Source organism: Rhipicephalus microplus, chromosome 5 (genome assembly GCF_043290135.1).
Source record: "Rhipicephalus microplus isolate Deutch F79 chromosome 5, USDA_Rmic, whole genome shotgun sequence".
Classification (NCBI taxonomy): domain Eukaryota; kingdom Metazoa; phylum Arthropoda; class Arachnida; order Ixodida; family Ixodidae; genus Rhipicephalus; species Rhipicephalus microplus.
This window is the reverse complement of record NC_134704.1, coordinates 164,415,179-164,436,096: the sequence shown is the minus strand read 5'-3', so window position 1 is coordinate 164,436,096 and position 20,918 is coordinate 164,415,179. Positions and strand designations below refer to the sequence as shown.

The 20,918-nt window shown below is 45.6% G+C and overlaps 16 non-coding genes across 16 annotated transcripts; all 16 read left to right on the top strand.

Moving 5' to 3' along the window:
* Nucleotides 1–2,921: 2,921 nt before the first annotated feature.
* TRNAW-CCA (transfer RNA tryptophan (anticodon CCA)) lies at nucleotides 2,922–2,993 on the top strand. The gene has a single exon. It is a non-coding gene; the product is annotated as a tRNA-Trp (tRNA).
* Nucleotides 2,994–3,557: 564 nt separating this feature from the next.
* Nucleotides 3,558–3,629, top strand: TRNAW-CCA (transfer RNA tryptophan (anticodon CCA)). Its single transcript has one exon. It is a non-coding gene; the product is annotated as a tRNA-Trp (tRNA).
* A 1,630-nt stretch (nucleotides 3,630–5,259) lies between these two features.
* Nucleotides 5,260–5,331, top strand: TRNAW-CCA (transfer RNA tryptophan (anticodon CCA)). The gene has a single exon. It is a non-coding gene; the product is annotated as a tRNA-Trp (tRNA).
* A 772-nt stretch (nucleotides 5,332–6,103) lies between these two features.
* Nucleotides 6,104–6,175, top strand: TRNAW-CCA (transfer RNA tryptophan (anticodon CCA)). The gene has a single exon. It is a non-coding gene; the product is annotated as a tRNA-Trp (tRNA).
* A 2,273-nt stretch (nucleotides 6,176–8,448) lies between these two features.
* TRNAW-CCA (transfer RNA tryptophan (anticodon CCA)) lies at nucleotides 8,449–8,520 on the top strand. The gene has a single exon. It is a non-coding gene; the product is annotated as a tRNA-Trp (tRNA).
* A 529-nt stretch (nucleotides 8,521–9,049) lies between these two features.
* Nucleotides 9,050–9,121, top strand: TRNAW-CCA (transfer RNA tryptophan (anticodon CCA)). Its single transcript has one exon. It is a non-coding gene; the product is annotated as a tRNA-Trp (tRNA).
* Nucleotides 9,122–10,109: 988 nt separating this feature from the next.
* TRNAW-CCA (transfer RNA tryptophan (anticodon CCA)) lies at nucleotides 10,110–10,181 on the top strand. Its single transcript has one exon. It is a non-coding gene; the product is annotated as a tRNA-Trp (tRNA).
* A 142-nt stretch (nucleotides 10,182–10,323) lies between these two features.
* On the top strand, nucleotides 10,324–10,395 carry TRNAW-CCA (transfer RNA tryptophan (anticodon CCA)). The gene has a single exon. It is a non-coding gene; the product is annotated as a tRNA-Trp (tRNA).
* A 779-nt stretch (nucleotides 10,396–11,174) lies between these two features.
* On the top strand, nucleotides 11,175–11,246 carry TRNAW-CCA (transfer RNA tryptophan (anticodon CCA)). Its single transcript has one exon. It is a non-coding gene; the product is annotated as a tRNA-Trp (tRNA).
* Nucleotides 11,247–11,388: 142 nt separating this feature from the next.
* Nucleotides 11,389–11,460, top strand: TRNAW-CCA (transfer RNA tryptophan (anticodon CCA)). Its single transcript has one exon. It is a non-coding gene; the product is annotated as a tRNA-Trp (tRNA).
* Nucleotides 11,461–12,239: 779 nt separating this feature from the next.
* TRNAW-CCA (transfer RNA tryptophan (anticodon CCA)) lies at nucleotides 12,240–12,311 on the top strand. Its single transcript has one exon. It is a non-coding gene; the product is annotated as a tRNA-Trp (tRNA).
* Nucleotides 12,312–12,453: 142 nt separating this feature from the next.
* Nucleotides 12,454–12,525, top strand: TRNAW-CCA (transfer RNA tryptophan (anticodon CCA)). The gene has a single exon. It is a non-coding gene; the product is annotated as a tRNA-Trp (tRNA).
* Nucleotides 12,526–13,691: 1,166 nt separating this feature from the next.
* Nucleotides 13,692–13,763, top strand: TRNAW-CCA (transfer RNA tryptophan (anticodon CCA)). The gene has a single exon. It is a non-coding gene; the product is annotated as a tRNA-Trp (tRNA).
* A 1,839-nt stretch (nucleotides 13,764–15,602) lies between these two features.
* Nucleotides 15,603–15,674, top strand: TRNAW-CCA (transfer RNA tryptophan (anticodon CCA)). The gene has a single exon. It is a non-coding gene; the product is annotated as a tRNA-Trp (tRNA).
* Nucleotides 15,675–15,816: 142 nt separating this feature from the next.
* On the top strand, nucleotides 15,817–15,888 carry TRNAW-CCA (transfer RNA tryptophan (anticodon CCA)). Its single transcript has one exon. It is a non-coding gene; the product is annotated as a tRNA-Trp (tRNA).
* Nucleotides 15,889–17,483: 1,595 nt separating this feature from the next.
* TRNAW-CCA (transfer RNA tryptophan (anticodon CCA)) lies at nucleotides 17,484–17,555 on the top strand. Its single transcript has one exon. It is a non-coding gene; the product is annotated as a tRNA-Trp (tRNA).
* The last annotated feature ends 3,363 nt before the right edge of the window (nucleotides 17,556–20,918 follow it).

Below are 20,918 nucleotides of genomic sequence, written 5' to 3'. Positions count from 1 at the left end.
ACGTCCGGGTGAAATTCTCTTTTTTATTATTTTCATCTGTCTATCTACCTATTTGTCTCCCTACAATGACTTGTCTCTTTACCTGTGCTTCATCGACAGAAGGCCGAGCAAAACATGCTACCGCGTGTGTGCGAACGCCTACACTAAGTGGAGTCGGTGGCGATACGGTAGCACGCCTGACTCCAGATCACATGGTTGCTTGTTCGAATCACGTCTGGGTCAAATTCTCTTTTTTAATATTTTCAACTATCTGTCTATATACTTATTTGTCTGTCTACAATGACTTGTCTCTTTACTCGTGTTTCATCGACAGAAGGCCGAGCAAAACATGCTACCGCGTGTGTGCGAACGGCTTCCTTAATCGGACTCGGTGGTGCAACTTTAGCACGTCTGACTCCAGATCAGAAGGTTGCGTGTTATAATCACTTCTGGGTCAAATTCTCTTTTTATGATTTTCATCTATCTGTTTATCTACTTATTCGTCCTTCTACAATGACTTGTCGCTTTACCTGTGCTTCGTCGACAGAAGGCCGTGCAAAACATGCTACCGCGTGTGTGCGAACGGCGACCCTAAACGAACTCGATGGCGCAACGGTAGCACGCCTGACTCCATATCAGAAAGTTGCGTGTTGGAATAACGTTTGGGTCAAATTCTCTTTTTAATATTTTCATCTATCTGAATATCTACTTATCTGTCTGTCTACAATGACTTGTCCCTTCACTTTGGATTCATCGACGGAAGGCCGAGCAAAACATGCTACCACGTTTGTGCAAACGGCTACCCTAAGCGGACTCGGTGGCGCAACGGTAGCGCGTCAGACTCCAGATCAGAAAGTAGCGTGTTCGAATCACGTATGGATGAAATTCTTTCTTTTATTATTTTCGTCTATCTGAATATCTACTTATCAGTCTGTCTACAATGACTTGTCTCTTTACCTGTGCTTCATCGACAGAAGGCCGAGCAAAACATGCTACCGCGTGAGTGCGAACGGCTACCCTAAGCGGAATCGGTGACGCAACTTTAGCGCGTCATACTCCAGATCAGAAGGTTGCGTGTTCGAGCCATGTGCGGGTCAAATTCTCTTTTTTGTTATTTTTTTCTGTCTATCTACCCATTTGTCATTCTACAATGACTGGTCTCTTTACCTGTGCTTCATCGACAGAAGGCCGAGCAAAACATGCAACCGCGTGTGTGCGAACGGCTGCGCTCAGTGGACACGATGGCGACACAGTAGCACGTCTGACTCCAGATCAGAAGTTTGCGTGTTCGAATCACGTCCGTCTTAAGTTCTCTTTTTTATTATTTTCATCTATCTGTCTATCTACTCTTTTGTCTGTCTACAATGACGTGTCTCTTTACCTGTGCTTCATCGACAGCAGGCCAAGCAAAACATGCTACCACGTGTGTGCTAACGGCTACCCCATGCGGACTCTGAGGCGCAACGGTAGCGCGTCAGACTCTAGATCAGAAGGTTGCTAGTTTAAATCACGTCTGGGTGAAATTCTTTCTTTTAGTATTTTCAACTATCTGTCTGTCTACTTATTTGTCTCTCTACAATGACTTGTCTCTTTACCTGTGCTTCCTCGACTGAAGGCCGTGCAAAAATTGCTACCGCGTGTGTGCGAACGGCTACCCTAAACGGGCTCGGTGGCGCAACGGTAGCGCTTCTGACTCCAGATCAGAAGGTTGCGTGTTCGAATCACGTTATGGTCAAATTCTCCTTTTTATTATTTTCATCTATCTGTCTATCTACTTATTTGTCTGTCTACAATGACTTGTCTCTTTGCCTTTGCTTCATCGATAGAAGGCTGACCAAAACATTCTACCCTGTGTGTGCGAACGGCAACCCTAAGCGGACTCTGGGGCGAACCGGTAGCGCCTCTGACTCCAGATCACATGGTTGCTTGTTCGAATCACGTCTGGGTCAAATTCTCTTTTTTAATATTTTCAACTATCTGTTTATCTACTTATTTGTCCTTCTACAATGACTTGTCGCTTTACCTGTGCTTCGTCGACAGAAGGCCGTGCAAAACATGCTACCGCGTGTGTGCGAACGGCGACCCTAACCGGACTCGGTGGCGCAACGGTAGCACGTCTGACTCCATATCAGAAAGTTGCGTGTTCGAATAACGTTTGGGTCAAATTCTCTTTTTAATATTTTCATCTATCTGAATATCTACTTATCTGTCTGTCTACAATGACTTGTCTCTTTACCTGTGCTTCATCGACAGAAGGCCGAGCAAAACATGCTACCGCGTGTGTGCGAATGTCTACCCTAAGCGGAATCGGTGGCGCAACTTTAGCGCGTCATACTCCAGATCAGAAGGTTGCGTGTTCGAGCCATGTGCGGGTGAAATTCTCTTTTTTGTTATTTTTATCTGTCTATCTACCCATTTGTCATTCTACAATGACTGGTCTCTTTACCTGTGCTTCATCGACAGAAGGCCGAGCAAAACATGCTACCGCGTGTGTGCGAACGCCTGCGCTCAGTGGACACGGTGGCGACACAGTAGCCCGTCTGACTCCAGATCAGAAGTTTGCGTGTTCGAATCACGTCCGTGTTAAGTTTTCTTTTTTATTATTTTCATCTATCGGTCTATCTACTCTTTTGTCTGTCTACAATGACTTGTCTCTTTACCTGTGCTTCATCGACAGCAGGCCAAGCAAAACATGCTACCACGTGTGTGCGAACGGCTACCCCAAGCGGACTCTGAGGCGCAACGGTAGCGCGTCAGACTCTAGATGAGAAGGTTGCTAGTTTGAATCACGTCTGGGTGAAATTCTTCCTTTTAGTATTTTCAACTATCTGTCTATCTACTTATTTGTCTGTCTACAATGACTTGTCTCTTTACCTGTGCTTCCTCGACTCAAGGCCGTGCAAAACATGCTACCGCGTGTGTGCGAACGGCTACCCTAAACGGGCTCGGTGGCGCAACGGTAGCGCTTCTGACTCCAGATCAGAAGGTTGCGTGTTCGAATCAAGTTCGGGTCAAATTCTCCTGTTTAATATTTTCATCTATCTGTCTATCTACTTATTTGTCTGTCTACAGTGACTTGTCTCTTTGCCTTTGCTTATCGATAGAAGGCCGACCAAAACATTCTACCCTGTGTGTGCGAACGGCAACCCTAAGTGGACTCTGTGGCGAACCGGTAGTGCGTCTGACACCAGATCAGAAAGTTGCGTGTTTGAATGACGTCCGGGTCAAATTCTCTTTGTTATTATTTTGATCTGTCTATCTACTTATTTGTCTGTCTACAATGACTTGTCTCTTTACCTGTGCTTCATCGACAGAAGGCCGAGCAAAACATGCTACCGCGTGTGTGCGAAAGCCTACCTTAATCGGACTCGGTGGTGCAACTTTAGCACGTCTGACTCCAGATCAGAAGGTTGCGTGTTCTAATCACGTCCGGGTCAAATTCTCTTTTTATGATTTTCATCTATCTGTTTATCTACTTATTTGTCCTTCTACAATGACTTGTCCCTCTACCTGTGCTTCGTCGACAGAAGGCCGTGCACAACATGCTACCGCGTATGTGCGAACGGCGACCCTAAACGGACTCGGTGGTGCAACGGTAGCGTGTCTGACTCCAGATCAGAAGGTTGCGTGTTCGAATCACGTCCGGGTGAAATTCTCTTTTTTAATATTTTCATCTCTCTGTCTACCTACTTATTTGTCTGTCTACAATGACTTGTCTCTTCACCTGTGCTTCATCGACAGAAGGCCGAGCAAAACATGCTACGGCGTGTGTGCGAACGGCTACCCTAAGTGGACTTGATGGCGACACAGTAGTACGTCTGACTCCAGATCAGAAGTTCGCGTGTTCGAATCATGTCCGTGTTAAGTTCTTTTTTATTATTTTCGTCTATCTGTCTATCTACCTATTGATCTGTCTACAATGACTTGTCTCTTTACCTGTTCTTCATCGACAGAAGGCCGAGCAAAACATGGTACCGCGTGTGTGCGAAGGGCTACCCTTTAGGCGGACTCGGTTGCGCAACGGTACCACGTCTGACTCCAGATGAGAAGGATGCGTGTTCGAATCACGTCTGGGTCAAATTTTTTTTTATTTTCATCTGTCTATCTATTTGTTGGTCTATCTACAATGACTTGTCTCTTTATCAGTGCTGCATCGACAGAAGGCCGAGCAAAACATGCTACCACGTGTGTGCAAACGGCTACACTAAGTGGACTCGGTGGCGACACGGTAGCACGTTTGACTCCAGATCAGAAGGTCTGGTGTTCGAATCACGTTCAGGTCAAGTTCTCTTTTTTACTAATTTCATCTATCTGTCTATCTAGTTATTTGTCTGTCTAGAATGACTCTTCTCTTTAGCTGGGCTTCATCGACAGAAGGCCAGTCAAAACATGCTACCACGTGTGTGCGAACGGCTACCCTAAGCGGACTCTGAGGCGCAACGGTAGCGCGTCAGACTCTAGATCAGAAGGTTGCGTGTTCGAATCACGTCTGGGTGAAATTCTTTCTTTTAGTATTTTCAACTATTTGTCTATCTACTCTTTTGTCTGTCTACAATGACTTGTCTCTTTACCTGTGCTTCCTCGAATGAAGGCCGTGCAAAACATGCTACCGCGTGTGTGCAAACGGCTACCGTAAACTGACTCAGAGGCGCAACGGTAGCGCTTCTGACTCCAGATCAGAAGGTTGCGTGTTCGAATCACGTTCGGGTCAAATTCTCCTTTTTATTATTTTCATCTATCTGACTATCTACTTATTTGTCTGTCTACAATGACTTGTCTCTTTGCCTTTGCTTCATCGATAGAAGGCCGACCAAAACATTCTACCCTGTGTGTGCGAACGGCAACCCTAAGCGGATTCCGAGGCGAACCGGTAGCGCGTCTGACACCAGATCAGAAAGTTGCGTGTTCGAATGACGTCCGGGTCAAATTCTCTTTTTAATATTTTCATCTATCTGAATATCTACTTATCTGTCTGTCTACAATGACTTGTCTCTTCACTTTGGATTCATCGACGGAAGGCCGAGCAAATAATGCTACCACGTTTGTGCGAACGGCTACCCCAAGCGGACTCGGTGGCGCAACAGTAGCGCGTCAGACTCCAGATGAGAAAGTAGCGTGTTCGAATCACGTATGGATGAAATTCTTTCTTTTATTATTTTCGACTATCTGTCTATCTACTTATTTGTCTGTCTACAATGACTTGTCTCTTAACCTGTGCTTCTTCGACTGAAGGCCGTGCAAAACATGCTACCGCGTGTGTGCGAACGGCTACCGTAAACAGACTCGGTGGCGCAACGGTTACGCTTCTGACTCCAGATCAGAAGGTTGCGTGTTCGAATCACGTTCGGGTCGAATTCTCCTTTTTATTACTTTTGTCTATCTACTTATTTGTCTGTCTACAATGACTTGTCTCTTTACCTGTGCTTCATCGACAGAAGGCCGAGCAAAACATGCTACCGCGTGTGTGCGAACGGCTACCATAAGCGGAATCGGTGACGCAACTTTAGCGCGTCATACTCCAGATCAGAAGGTTGCGTGTTCAAGCCATGTGCGGGTCAAATTCTCTTTTTTGTTATTTTTATCTGTCTATCTACCCATTTGTCATTCTACAATGACTGGTCTCTTTACCTGTGCTTCATCGACAGAAGGCCGAGCAAAACATGCTACCGCGTGTGTGCGAACGGCTGCGCTCAGTGGACACGGTGGCGACACAGTAGCACGTCTGACAGCAGATCAGAAGTTTGCGTGTTCGAATCACGTCCGTGTTAAGTTCTCTTTTTTATTATTTTCATCTGTCTGTCTATCTACTCTTTTGTCTATCTACAATGACTTGTCTCTTTACCTGTGCTTCATTGACAGCAGGCCAAGCAAAACATGCTACCACCTGTGTGCGAACGGCTACCCCAAGCGGACTCTGAGGCGCAACGGTAGCGCGTCAGACTCTAGATCAGAAGGTTGCTAGTTTGAATCGCGTCTGGGTGAAATTCTTTCTTTTAGTATTTTCAACTATCTGTCTATCTAGTTATTTGTCTGTCTACAATGGCTTGTCTCTTTACCTGTGCTTGCTCGACTGAAGGCCGTGCAAAACATGCTACCGCGTGTGTGCGAACGGCTACCCTAAAGGGGCTCGGTGGCGCAACGGTAGCGCTTCTGACTCCAGATCAGAAGGTTGCGTGTTCGAATCACGTTCGGGTCAAATTCTCCTTTTTATTATTTTCATCTATCTGTCTATCTACTTATTTGTCTGTCTACAATGACTTGTCTCTTTGCCTTTGCTTCATCGATAGAAGGCCGACCAAAACATTCTACCCTGTGCGTGCGAACTGCAACCCTAAGCGGACTCTGTGGCGAACCGGTAGCGCGTCTGACACCAGATCAGAAAGTTGCGTGTTCGAATGACGTCCGGGTCAATTTCTCTTTGTTATTATTTTCATCTGTCGATCTACTTATTTGTCTGTCTACAATGACTTGTCTCTTTACCTGTGCTTCATCGACAGAAGGCCGAGCAAAACATGCTACCGCGTGTGTGCGAAAGCCTACCCTAAGTGGAGTCGGTGGCGATACGGTAGCACGCCTGACTCCAGATCACATGGTTGCTTGTTCGAATCCCGTCTGGGTCAAATTCTCTTTTTTAATATTTTCAACTATCTGTCTATCTACTTATTTGTCTGTCTACAATGACTTGTCTCTTTTCTTGTGTTTCATCGACAGAAGGCCGAGCAAAACTTGCTACCGCGTGTGTGCGAACGGCTACCTTAATCGGACTCGGTGGTGCAACTTTAGCACGTCTGACTCCAGATCAGAAGGTTGCGTGTTCTAATCACGTCCGGGTCAAATTCTCTTTTTATGATTTTCATCTATCTGTTTATCTACTTATTTGTCCTTCTACAGTGACTTGTCCCTTTACCTGTGCTTCGTCGACAGAAGGCCGTGCACAACATGCTACCGCGTATGTGCGAACGGCGACCCTAAACGGACTCGGTGGTGCAACGGTAGCGTGTCTGACACCAGATCAGAAGGTTGCGTGTTCGAATCACGTCCGGGTGAAATTCTCTTTTTTAATATTTTCATCTCTCTGTCTACCTACTTATTTGTTTGTCTACAATGACTTGTTGCTTTACCTGTTCTTCATCGACACAAGGCCGAGCAAAACATGCTACCGCGTGTCTGAAAAAGGCTACACTAAGTGGACTCGGTGGCGACACGGTAGCACGTCTGACTCCATATAAGAAGGTTGCTTGTTCGAATCACGTCCGGGTCAAGTTCTCTTTTTTATTATTTTCATCTATCTGGCTATCTACTTATTTGTCTGTCTACAATGACTTGTCTCTTTACCTGTGCTTCATCGACAGAAGGCCGAGCAAAACATGCTACCGCGTGTGTGCGAAGGGAAACCCTATAAGCGGACTTGGTGGCGCAACGGTACCACGTCTGACTTCAGATAAGAAGGTTGTGTGTTCGAATCACGTTTGGGTCAAAATTTCTTTTTATTATTTCCATCTATCTGTCTATCTACTTATTTGTCGGTCTACAATAACTTGTCTCTTTACCTGTGCTTTATCGACAGAAGGCCGAGCAAAACATGCTACCGCGTGTGTGGGAACGGCTACCCTAAACGGACTCGGTGGCGCAACGGTAGCGCTTCTGACTTCAGATCAGAACGTTGCGTGTTCGAATCACGTTCTGGTCAAATTCTCCTTTTTAATATTTTCATCTATCTGTCTATCTGCTTATTTGTTTGTCTACAATGACTTGTCTATTTACCTTTGCTTCATCGATAGAAGGCCGACCAAAACATTCTACCCCATGTGTGCGAACGGCAAACCTAAGCGGACTCTGTGGCGAACCGGTAGCGCGTCTGACACCAGATCAGAAAGTTGCGTGTTCGAATGACGTCCGGGTCAAATTCTCTTTTTTATTATTTTCATCTGTCTATCTACTTATTTGTCTGTCTACAATGACTTGTCTCTTTACCTGTGCTTCATCGACAGAAGGCCGAGCAGAACATGCTACCGCGTGTGTGCGAACGCCTACACTAAGTGGAGTCGGTGGCGATACGGTAGCACGTCTGACTCCAGATCACATGGTTGCGTGTTCAAATCACGTCTGGGTCAAATTCTCTTTTTTATTATTTTCAACTATCTGTCTATCTACTTATTTGTCTGTCTACAATGACTTGTCTCTTTACTTGTGTTTCATCGACAGAAGGCCGAGCAAAACATGCTACCGCGTGTGTGCGAACGGCTACCTTAAGCAGACTCGGTGGTGCAACTTTAGCACGTCTGACTCCTGATCAGAAGGTTGCGTGTTCTAATCACGTCCGGGTCAAATTCTCTTTTTATGATTTTCATCTATCTGTTTATTTACTTATTTGTCCTTCTACAATGCCTTGTCCCTTTACCTGTGCTTCGGCGACAGAAGGCCGTGCACAACATGCTACCGCGTATGTGCGAACGGGGACCCTAAACGGACTCGGTGGCGCAACGGTAGCGTATCTGACTCCAGATCAGAAGGTTGCGTGTTCGAATCACGTCCGTGTTAAGTTCTTTTTTATTATTTTCATCTATCTGTCTATCTACTTATTGATCTGTCTACAATGACTTGTCTCTTTACCTGTGCTTCATCGACAGAAGGCCGAGCAAAACATGCTACCGCGTGTGTGCGAAGGGCTACCCTTTAGGCGGACTCGGTTGCGCTTCGAATCACGTCTGGGTAAAATTCTCTTTTTTATTATTTTCAACTATCTGTCTATCTACTTATTTGTCTGTCTACAATGACTTGTCCCTTTACTTGTGCTTCATCGACAGGAGGCCGAGCAAAACATGCTACTGCGTGTGTGCCAACGGCTACCTTAAGCGGACTCGGTGGTGCAACTTTCGCACGTCTGACTCCAGATCAGAATGTTGCGTGTTCTAATCACATGCGGGTCAAATTCTCTTTTTATGATTTTCATCTATCTGTTTATGTACTTATTTGTCCTTCTAAAATGACTTGTCCCTTTACTTGTGCTTCATCGACAGAAGGCCGTCAAAACATGCTACCACGTTTGTGCGAACGGCTACCCTAAGCGGACTCGGTGGCGCAACGGTAGCGCGTCTGACTCCAGATCAGAAGGTTGCGTGTTCGAATCACGTCTTGGTCAAATTGTCTTTTTTATTATTTTCAACTATCTGGCTATCTACTTATTTGTCGGTCTACAATAACTTGTCTCTTTACCTGTGCTTCATCGACAGAAGGCCGAGCAAAACATGCTACCGCGTGTGTGCGAACGGCTGCCCTAAGCGGACTCGGTGGTGCAACTTTAGCGCGTCGTACTCCAGATCAGAAGGTTGCGTGTTCGCACCATGTGCGGGTCAAATTCTCTTTTTTGTTATTTTTATCTGTTTATCTACTTATTTGTCATTCTACAATGACTTGTCTCTTTACCTGTGTTTCATCGACAGAAGGCCGAGCAAAACATGCTACTGCGTGTGTGCGAACGGCTACCTTAAGCGGACTCGGTGGTGCAACTTTCGCACGTCTGACTCCAGATCAGAAGGTTGCGTGTTCTAATCACATCCGGATCAAATTCTCTTTTTATGATTTTCATCTATCTGTCTATCTACTCATTTGTCCTTCTACAATGACTTGTCGCTTTACCTGTGCTTCATCGACAGAAGGCCGAGCAAAACATGCTCCGGCGTGTGTGCGAATGGCTACACTGAGTGAACGTGATGGCGGAACGGTAGCACGTCTAACTCCAGGTCAGAAGGTTGCGTGTTCGAACCATATGCGGGTCAAATTCTCTTTTTTGTTATTTTTATCTGTCTATCTACCTATTTGTCATTCTACAATGACTTGTCTCTTTACCAGTGCTTCATCGACAGAAGGCCGAGCAAAACATGCTCCGGCGTGTGTGCGAACGGCTACACTGAGTGAACGTGATGGCGGAACAGTAGCACGTCTAACTCCAGATCAGAAGGTTGCGTGTTCGAATCACGTCCGGGTCAAATTCTCTTTTTATGATTTTCATCTATCTGTTTATTTACTTATTTGTCCTTCTACAATGCCTTGTCCCTTTACCTGTGCTTCGGCGACAGAAGGCCGTGCACAACATGCTACCGCGTATGTGCGAACGGGGACCCTAAACGGACTCGGTGGCGCAACGGTAGCGTATCTGACTCCAGATCAGAAGGTTGCGTGTTCGAATCACGTCCGGGTAAAATTCTCTTTTTTAATATTTTCATCTATCTGTCTACCTACTTATTTGTCTGTCTACAATGACTTGTCTCTTTACCTGTGCTTCATCGACACAAGGCCGAGTAAAACATGCTACCACGTTTGTGCGAACGGCTACCCTAAGCGGACTTAGTGGCGCAACGGTAGCACGTCTGACTCCAGATCAGAAGGTTGCGTGTTCAAATCACATCTGGGTCAAATTCTCTTTTTTATTATTTTCAACTATCTGTCTATCTACTTATTTGTCGGTCTACAATAACTTGTCTCTTTACCTGTGCTTCATCGACAGAAGGCCGAGCAAAACATGCTACCGCGTGTGTGCGAACGGCTACACTGAGTGAACGTGATGGCGGAACGGTAGCACGTCTGGCTCCAGATCAGAAGGTTGCGTGTTCGAATCACGTCCGGGTAAAATTCTCTTTTTAATTATGTTCATCTATCTGTCTATCTACTTATTTGTCGGTCTACAATAACTTGTCTCTTTACCTGTGCTTCATCGACAGAAGGCCGAGCAAAACATGCTAACGCGTGTGTGCGAACGGCTACACTGAGTGAACGTGATGGCGGAACGGTAGCACGTCTAACTCCAGGTCAGAAGGTTGCGTGTTCGAACCATATGCGGGTCAAATTCTCTTTTTTGTTATTTTTATCTGTCTATCTACCTATTTGTCATTCTACAATGACTTGTCTCTTTACCAGTGCTTCATCGACAGAAGGCCGAGCAAAACATGCTCCGGCGTGTGTGCGAACGGCTACACTGAGTGAACGTGATGGCGGAACAGTAGCACGTCTAACTCCAGATCAGAAGGTTGCGTGTTCGAATCACGTCCGGGTCAAATTCTCTTTTTATGATTTTCATCTATCTGTTTATTTACTTATTTGTCCTTCTACAATGCCTTGTCCCTTTACCTGTGCTTCGGCGACAGAAGGCCGTGCACAACATGCTACCGCGTATGTGCGAACGGGGACCCTAAACGGACTCGGTGGCGCAACGGTAGCGTATCTGACTCCAGATCAGAAGGTTGCGTGTTCGAATCACGTCCGGGTAAAATTCTCTTTTTTAATATTTTCATCTATCTGTCTACCTACTTATTTGTCTGTCTACAATGACTTGTCTCTTTACCTGTGCTTCATCGACACAAGGCCGAGTAAAACATGCTACCACGTTTGTGCGAACGGCTACCCTAAGCGGACTTAGTGGCGCAACGGTAGCACGTCTGACTCCAGATCAGAAGGTTGCGTGTTCAAATCACATCTGGGTCAAATTCTCTTTTTTATTATTTTCAACTATCTGTCTATCTACTTATTTGTCGGTCTACAATAACTTGTCTCTTTACCTGTGCTTCATCGACAGAAGGCCGAGCAAAACATGCTACCGCGTGTGTGCGAACGGCTACACTGAGTGAACGTGATGGCGGAACGGTAGCACGTCTGGCTCCAGATCAGAAGGTTGCGTGTTCGAATCACGTCCGGGTAAAATTCTCTTTTTAATTATGTTCATCTATCTGTCTATCTACTTATTTGTCGGTCTACAATAACTTGTCTCTTTACCTGTGCTTCATCGACAGAAGGCCGAGCAAAACATGCTACCGCGTGTGTGCGAACGGCTACACTGAGTGAACGTGATGGCGGAACGGTAGCACGTCTAACTCCAGGTCAGAAGGTTGCGTGTTCGAACCATATGCGGGTCAAATTCTCTTTTTTGTTATTTTTATCTGTCTATCTACCTATTTGTCATTCTACAATGACTTGTCTCTTTACCAGTGCTTCATCGACAGAAGGCCGAGCAAAACATGCTCCGGCGTGTGTGCGAACGGCTACACTGAGTGAACGTGATGGCGGAACAGTAGCACGTCTAACTCCAGATCAGAAGGTTGCGTGTTCGAATCACGTCCGGGTCAAATTCTCTTTTTATGATTTTCATCTATCTGTTTATTTACTTATTTGTCCTTCTACAATGCCTTGTCCCTTTACCTGTGCTTCGGCGACAGAAGGCCGTGCACAACATGCTACCGCGTATGTGCGAACGGGGACCCTAAACGGACTCGGTGGCGCAACGGTAGCGTATCTGACTCCAGATCAGAAGGTTGCGTGTTCGAATCACGTCCGGGTAAAATTCTCTTTTTTAATATTTTCATCTATCTGTCTACCTACTTATTTGTCTGTCTACAATGACCTGTCTCTTTACCTGTGCTTCATCGACACAAGGCCGAGTAAAACATGCTACCACGTTTGTGCGAACGGCTACCCTAAGCGGACTTAGTGGCGCAACGGTAGCACGTCTGACTCCAGATCAGAAGGTTGCGTGTTCAAATCACATCTGGGTCAAATTATCTTTTTTATTATTTTCAACTATCTGTCTATATACTTATTTGTCTGTCTACAATGACTTGTCTCTTTACCTGTGCTTCATCGACAGAAGGCCGAGCAAAACATGCTACCGCGTGTGTGCGAACGGCTACACTAAGTGGACTTGATGGCGACACGGTAGCACGTCTGACTCCAGATCAGAAGGTTGCGTGTTCTAATCACATCCGGGTCAAATTCTCTTTTTATGATTTTCATCTATCTGTTTATCTACTTATTTCTCCTTCTACAATGACTTGTCGCTTTACCTGTGCACCGTCGACAGAAGGCCGTGCAAAACATGCTACCGCGTGTGTGCGAACGGCGACCCTAAACGGATTCAGTGGCGCAACGGTAGCACGTCTGACTCCATATCAGAAGGTTGCGTGTTCGAACCATGTGCGGGTCAAATTCTCTTTTTTGTTATTTTTATCTGTCTATCTACCTTTTTGTCATTCTACAATGACTTGTCTCTTCACCTGTGCTTCATCGACAGAAGGCCGAGCAAAACATGCTACGGCGCGTGTGCAAACGGCTACCCTAAGTGGACTTGATGGCGATACGGTTGCACGTCTGACTTCAGATCAGAAGTTCGCGTGTTCGAATCACGTCCGTGTTAAGTTCTTTTTTATTATTTTCATCTATCTGTCTATCTACTTATTGATCTGTCTACAATGACTTGTCTCTTTACCTGTGCTTCATCGACAGAAGGCCGAGCAAAACATGCTACCGCGTGTGTGCGAAGGGCTACCCTTTAGGCGGACTCGGTTGCGCTTCGAATCACGTCTGGGTAAAATTCTCTTTTTTATTATTTTCAACTATCTGTCTATCTACTTATTTGTCTGTCTACAATGACTTGTCCCTTTACTTGTGCTTCATCGACAGGAGGCCGAGCAAAACATGCTACTGCGTGTGTGCGAACGGCTACCTTAAGCGGACTCGGTGGTGCAACTTTCGCACGTCTGACTCCAGATCAGAATGTTGCGTGTTCTAATCACATGCGGGTCAAATTCTCTTTTTATGATTTTCATCTATCTGTTTATGTACTTATTTGTCCTTCTAAAATGACTTGTCCCTTTACTTGTGCTTCATCGACAGAAGGCCGTCAAAACATGCTACCACGTTTGTGCGAACGGCTACCCTAAGCGGACTCGGTGGCGCAACGGTAGCGCGTCTGACTCCAGATCAGAAGGTTGCGTGTTCAAATCACGTCTTGGTCTAATTGTCTTTTTTATTATTTTCAACTATCTGGCTATCTACTTATTTGTCGGTCTACAATAACTTGTCTCTTTACCTGTGCTTCATCGACAGAAGGCCGAGCAAAACATGCTACCGCGTGTGTGCGAACGGCTGCCCTAAGCGGACTCGGTGGTGCAACTTTAGCGCGTCGTACTCCAGATCAGAAGGTTGCGTGTTCGCACCATGTGCGGGTCAAATTCTCTTTTTTGTTATTTTTATCTGTTTATCTACTTGTTTGTCATTCTACAATGACTTGTCTCTTTACCTGTGTTTCATCGACAGAAGGCCGAGCAAAACATGCTACTGCGTGTGTGCGAACGGCTACCTTAAGCGGACTCGGTGGTGCAACTTTCGCACGTCTGACTCCAGATCAGAAGGTTGCGTGTTCTAATCACATCCGGATCAAATTCTCTTTTTATGATTTTCATCTATCTGTCTATCTACTCATTTGTCCTTCTACAATGACTTGTCGCTTTACCTGTGCTTCATCGACAGAAGGCCGAGCAAAACATGCTCCGGCGTGTGTGCGAATGGCTACACTGAGTGAACGTGATGGCGGAACGGTAGCACGTCTAACTCCAGGTCAGAAGGTTGCGTGTTCGAACCATATGCGGGTCAAATTCTCTTTTTTGTTATTTTTATCTGTCTATCTACCTATTTGTCATTCTACAATGACTTGTCTCTTTACCAGTGCTTCATCGACAGAAGGCCGAGCAAAACATGCTCCGGCGTGTGTGCGAACGGCTACACTGAGTGAACGTGATGGCAGAACAGTAGCACGTCTAACTCCAGATCAGAAGGTTGCGTGTTCGAATCACGTCCGGGTCAAATTTTCTTTTTTTATTATGTTCATCTATCTGTCTATTTACTTATTTGTATGTCTACAATGACTTGTCTCTTCACCTGTGCTTCATTGACAGAAGGCCGAGCAAAACATGCTACGGCGTGTGTGCGAACGGCTACCCTAAGTGGACTTGATGGCGGCACGGTAGCACGTCTGACTCAAGATCAGAAGTTCGCGTGTTCGAATCACGTCCGTGTTAAGTTCTTTTTTTATTATTTTCATTTATCTGTCTATCTACTTATTTGTTTGTCTACAATAACTTGTCTCTTTACCTGTGCTTCATCGACAGAAGGCCGAGCAAAACATGCTACCGCGTGTGTGCGAAGGGCTACCCTATAGGCGGACTCGGTTGCGCAACGGTACCACGTCTGACTCCACATGAGAAGGATGCGTGTTCGAATCACGTCTGGGTCCAATTTTTTTTGTTATTTTTATCTGTCTATCTACCTATTTGTCATTCTACAATGACTTGTCTCTTTACCTGTGCTTCCTCGACTGAAGGCCGTGCAAAACATGCTACCGCGTGTGTGGGAACGGCTACCCTAAACGGACTCGGTGGCGCAACGGTAGCGCTTCTGACTTCAGATCAGAACGTTGCGTGTTCGAATCACGTTCTGGTCAAATTCTCCTTTTTAATATTTTCATCTATCTGTCTATCTACTTATTTGTTTGTCTACAATGACTTGTCTATTTACCTTTGCTTCATCGATAGAAGGCCGACCAAAACATTCTACCCCATGTGTGCGAACGGCAACCCTAAGCGGACTCTGTGGCGAACCGGTAGCGCGTCTGACACCAGATCAGAAGGTTGCTTGTTCTAATCACGTCTGGGTCAAATTCTCTTTTTATGATTTTCATCTATCTGTTTATTTACTTTTTTGTCCTTCTACAATGCCTTGTCCCTTTACCTGTGCTTCGGCGACAGAAGGCCGTGCACAACATGCTACCGCGTATGCGCGAACGAGGACCCTAAACGGACTCGGTGGCACAACGGTAGCGTGTCTGACTCCAGATCAGAAGGTTGCGTGTTCGAATCACGTCCGGGTAAAATTCTCTTTTTTAATATTTTCATCTATCTGTCTACCTACTTATTTGTCTGTCTACAATGACTTGTCTCTTTACCTGTGCTTCATCGACACAAGGCCGAGTAAAACATGCTACCACGTTTGTGCGAACGGCTACCCTAAGCGGACTCGGTGGCGCAACGGTAGCGCGTCTGACTCCAGATCAGAAGGTTGCGTGTTCAAATCACGTCTGGGTCAAATTCTCTTTTTTATTATTTTCAACTATCTGTCTATCTATTTATTTGTCGGTCTACAATAACTTGTCTCTTTACCTGTGCTTCATCGACAGAAGGCCGAGCAAAACATGCTACCGCGTGTGTGCGAACGGCTACACTGAGTGAACGTGATGGCGGAACGGTAGCACGTCTAACTCCAGGTCAGAAGGTTGCGTGTTCGAATCACGTCCGGGTAAAATTCTCTTTTTAATTATGTTCATCTATCTGTCTATCTACTTATTTGTTTGTCTACAATGACTTGTCTCTTCACGTGTGCTTCATCGACAGAAGGCCGAGCAAAACATGCTACGGCGTGTGTGCGAACGGCTACCCTGAGTGGACTCGGTGGCGCAACGGTGGCGCGTCCGACTCCAGATCAGAAGGTCTCGTGTTCGAATCACATCCGGGTCAAGTTCTCTTTTTTACTATTTTCATCTATCTGTCTATCTACTTATTTGTCTGTCTACAGTGACTCTTCTCTTTAGCTGTGCTTCATCGACAGAAGGCCGAGCAAAACATGCTACCGCGTGTGTGCGAAGGGCTACCCTAAGCGGACTCGGTGGCGCAACTTTAGCGCGTCATACTCCAGATCAGAAGGTTGCGTGTTCGAATAACGCTTGGGTCAAATTCTCTTTTTTAATATTTTCAACTATCTGTCTATCTACTTATTTGTCTGTCTACAATGACTTGTCTCGTTACCTGTGCTTCATCGACAGAAGGCCGAGCAAAACATGCTACCGCGTGTGTGTGAACGGCTACCCTAAGCGGACTCGGTGGCGCAACTTTAGCGCGTCATACTCCAGTTCAGAAGGTTGCGTGTTCGAACCATGTGCGGGTCAAATTCTCTTTTTTGTTATTTTTATCTGTCTATCTACCTTTTTGTCATTCTACAATGACTTGTCTCTTCACCTGTGCTTCATCGACAGAAGGCCAAGCAAAACATGCTACGGCGTGTGTGCAAACGGCTACCCTAAGTGGACTTGATGGCGATACGGTTGCACGTCTGACTTCAGATCAGAAGTTCGCGTGTTCGAATCACGTCCGTGTTAAGTTCTTTTTTATTATTTTCATCTATCTGTCTATCTACTTATTGATCTGTCTACAATGACTTGTCTCTTTACCTGTGCTTCATCGACAGAAGGCCGAGCAAAACATGCTACCACGTGTGTGCGAAGGGCTACCCTTTAGGCGGACTCGGTTGCGCTTCGAATCACGTCTGGGTAAAATTCTCTTTTTTATTATTTTCAACTATCTGTCTATCTACTTATTTGTCTGTCTACAATGACTTGTCTCTTTACCTGTGTTTCATCGACAGAAGGCCGAGCAAAACATGCTACTGCGTGTGTGCGAACGGCTACCTTAAGCGGACTCGGTGGTGCAACTTTCGCACGTCTGACTCCAGATCAGAATGTTGCGTGTTCTAATCACATGCGGGTCAAATTCTCTTTTTATGATTTTCATCTATCTGTTTATGTACTTATTTGTCCTTCTAAAATGACTTGTCCCTTTACTTGTGCTTCATCGACAGAAGGCCGTCAAAACATGCTACCACGTTTGTGCGAACGGCTACCCTAAGCGGACTCGGTGGCGCAACGGTAGCGCGTCTGACTCCAGATCAGAAGGTTGCGTGTTCGAATCACGTCTGGGTCAAATTGTCTTTTATATTATTTTCAACTATCTGGCTATCTACTTATTTGTCGGTCTACAATAACTTGTCTCTTTACCTGTGCTTCATCGACAGAAGGCCGAGGAAAACATGCTACCGCGTGTGTGCGAACGGCTGCCCTAAGCGGACTCGGTGGTGCAACTTTAGCGCGTCGTACTCCAGATCAGAAGGTTGCGTGTTCGAACCATGTGCGGGTCAAATTCTATTTTTTGTTATTTTTATCTGTTTATCTACTTATTTGTCATTCTACAATGACTTGTCTCTTTACCTGTGTTTCATCGACAGAAGGCCGAGCAAAACATGCTACTGCGTGTGTGGGAACGGCTACCTTAAGCGGACTCGGTGGTGCAACTTTCGCACGTCTGACTCCAGATCAGAAGGTTGCGTGTTCTAATCACATCCGGATCAAATTCTCTTTTTATGATTTTCATCTATCTGTTTGTCTACTTATTTGTCCTTCTACAATGACTTGTCGCTTTACCTGTGCTTCATCGACAGAAGGCCGAGCAAAACATGCTCCGGCGTGTGTGCGAATGGCTACACTGAGTGAACGTGATGGCGGAACGGTAGCACGTCTAACTCCAGGTCAGAAGGTTGCGTGTTCGAACCATATGCGGGTCAAATTCTCTTTTTTGTTATTTTTATCTGTCTATCTACCTATTTGTCATTCTACAATGACTTGTCTCTTTACCAGTGCTTCATCGACAGAAGGCCGAGCAAAACATGCTCCGGCGTGTGTGCGAACGGCTACACTGAGTGAACGTGATGGCGGAACGGTAGCACGTCTAACTCCAGATCAGAAGGTTGCGTGTTCGAATCACGTCCGGGTCAAATTTTCTTTTTTTATTATGTTCATCTATCTGTCTATTTACTTATTTGTATGTCTACAATGACTTGTCTCTTCACCTGTGCTTCATCGACAGAAGGCCGAGCAAAACATGCTACGGCGTGTGTGCGAACGGCTACCCTAAGTGGACTTGATGGCGACACGGTAGCACGTCTGACTCAAGATCAGAAGTTCGCGTGTTCGAATCACGTCCGTGTTAAGTTCTTTTTTTATTATTTTCATTTATCTGTCTATCTACTTATTTGTTTGTCTACAATAACTTGTCTCTTTACCTGGGCTTCATCGACAGAAGGCCGAGCAAAACATGCTACCGCGTGTGTGCGAAGGGCTACCCTATAGGCGGACTCGGTTGCGCAACGGTACCACGTCTGACTCCACATGAGAAGGATGCGTGTTCGAATCACGTCTGGGTCCAAATTTTTTTGTTATTTTTATCTGTCTATCTACTTATTTGTCATTCTACAATGACTTGTCTCTTTACCTGTGCTTCCTCGACTGAAGGCCGTGCAAAACATGCTACCGCGTGTGTGGGAACGGCTACCCTAAACGGACTCGGTGGCGCAACGGTAGCGCTTCTGACTTCAGATCAGAACGTTGCGTGTTCGAATCACGTTCTGGTCAAATTCTCCTTTTTAATATTTTCATCTATCTGTCTATCTACTTATTTGTTTGTCTACAATGACTTGTCTATTTACCTTTGCTTCATCGATAGAAGGCCGACCAAAACATTCTACCCCATGTGTGCGAACGGCAACCTTAAGCGGACTCTGTGGCGAACCGGTAGCGCGTCTGACACCAGATCAGAAAGTTGCGTGTTCGAATGACGTCCGGGTCAAATTCTCTTTTTTATTATTTTCATCTGTCTATCTACTTATTTGTCTGTCTACAATGACTTGTCTCTTTACCTGTGCTTCATCGAGAGAAGGCCGAGCAGAACATGCTACCGCGTGTGTGCGAACGCCTACACTAAGTGGAGTCGGTGGCGATACGGTAGCACGTCTGACTCCAGATCACATGGTTGCGTGTTCGAATCACGTCTGGGTCAAATTCTCTTTTTTATTATTTTCAACTATCTGTCTATCTGCTTATTTGTCTGTCTACAATTCCTTGTCTCTTTACTTGTGTTTCATCGACAGAAGGCCGAGCAAAACATGCTACCGCGTGTGTGCGAACGGCTACCTTAAGCAGACTCGGTGGTGCAACTTTAGCACGTCTGACTCCAGATCAGAAGGTTGCTTGTTCTAATCACGTCCGGGTCAAACTCTTTTTATGATTTTCATCTATCTGTTTATTTACTTTTTTGTCCTTCTACAATGCCTTGTCCCTTTACCTGTGCTTCGGCGACAGAAGGCCGTGCACAACATGCTACCGCGTATGCGCGAACGGGGACCCTAAACGAACTCGGTGGCACAACGGTAGCGTGTCTGACTCCAGATCAGAAGGTTGCGTGCTCGAATCACGTCCGGGTAAAATTCTCTTTTTTAATATTTTCATCTATCTGTCTACCTACTTATTTGTCTGTCTACAATAACTTGTCTCTTTACCTGTGCTTCATCGACAGAAGGCCGAGCAAAACATGCTACCGCGTGTGTGCGAACGGCTACACTGAGTGAACGTGATGGCGGAACGGTAGCACGTCTAACTCCAGGTCAGAAGGTTGCGTGTTCGAATCACGTCCGGGTAAAATTCTGTTTTTAATTATGTTCATCTATCTGTCTATCTACTTATTTGTTTGTCTACAATGACTTGTCTCTTCACGTGTGCTTCATCGACAGAAGGCCGAGCAAAACATGCTACGGCGTGTGTGCGAACGGCTACCCTAAGTGGACTTGATGGCGACACGGTAGCACGTCTGACTCCAGATCAGAAGTTCGCGTGTTCGAATCACGTCTGGGTCAAATTCTCTTTTTTGTTGTTTTTATCTGTCTATATACTTATTTGTCATTCTACAATGACTTGTCTCTTTACCTGTGCTTCATCGATAGGAGGCCGAGCAAAACATGCTACCACGTGTGTTCGAACAGCCACCCTAAGCGGACTCGGTGGCGAAACGGTGGCGCGTCCAACTCCAGATCAGAAGGTCTCGTGTTCGAATCACATCCGGGTCAAGTTCTCTTTTTTACTATTTTCATCTATCTGTCTATCTACTTATTTGTCTGTCTACAGTGACTCTTCTCTTTAGCTGTGCTTCATCGACAGAAGGCCGAGCAAAACATGCTACCGCGTGTGTGCGAAGGGCTACCCTAAGCGGACTCGGTGGCGCAACTTTAGCGCGTCATACTCCAGATCAGAAGGTTGCGTGTTCGAATAACGTTTGGGTCAAATTCTCTTTTTTAATATTTTCAACTATCTGTCTATCTACTTATTTGTCTGTCTACAATGACTTGTCTCGTTACCTGTGCTTCATCGACAGAAGGCCGAGCAAAACATGCTACCGTGTGTGTGCGAACGGCTACCATAAGCGGACTCGGTGGCGCAACTTTAGCGCGTCATACTCCAG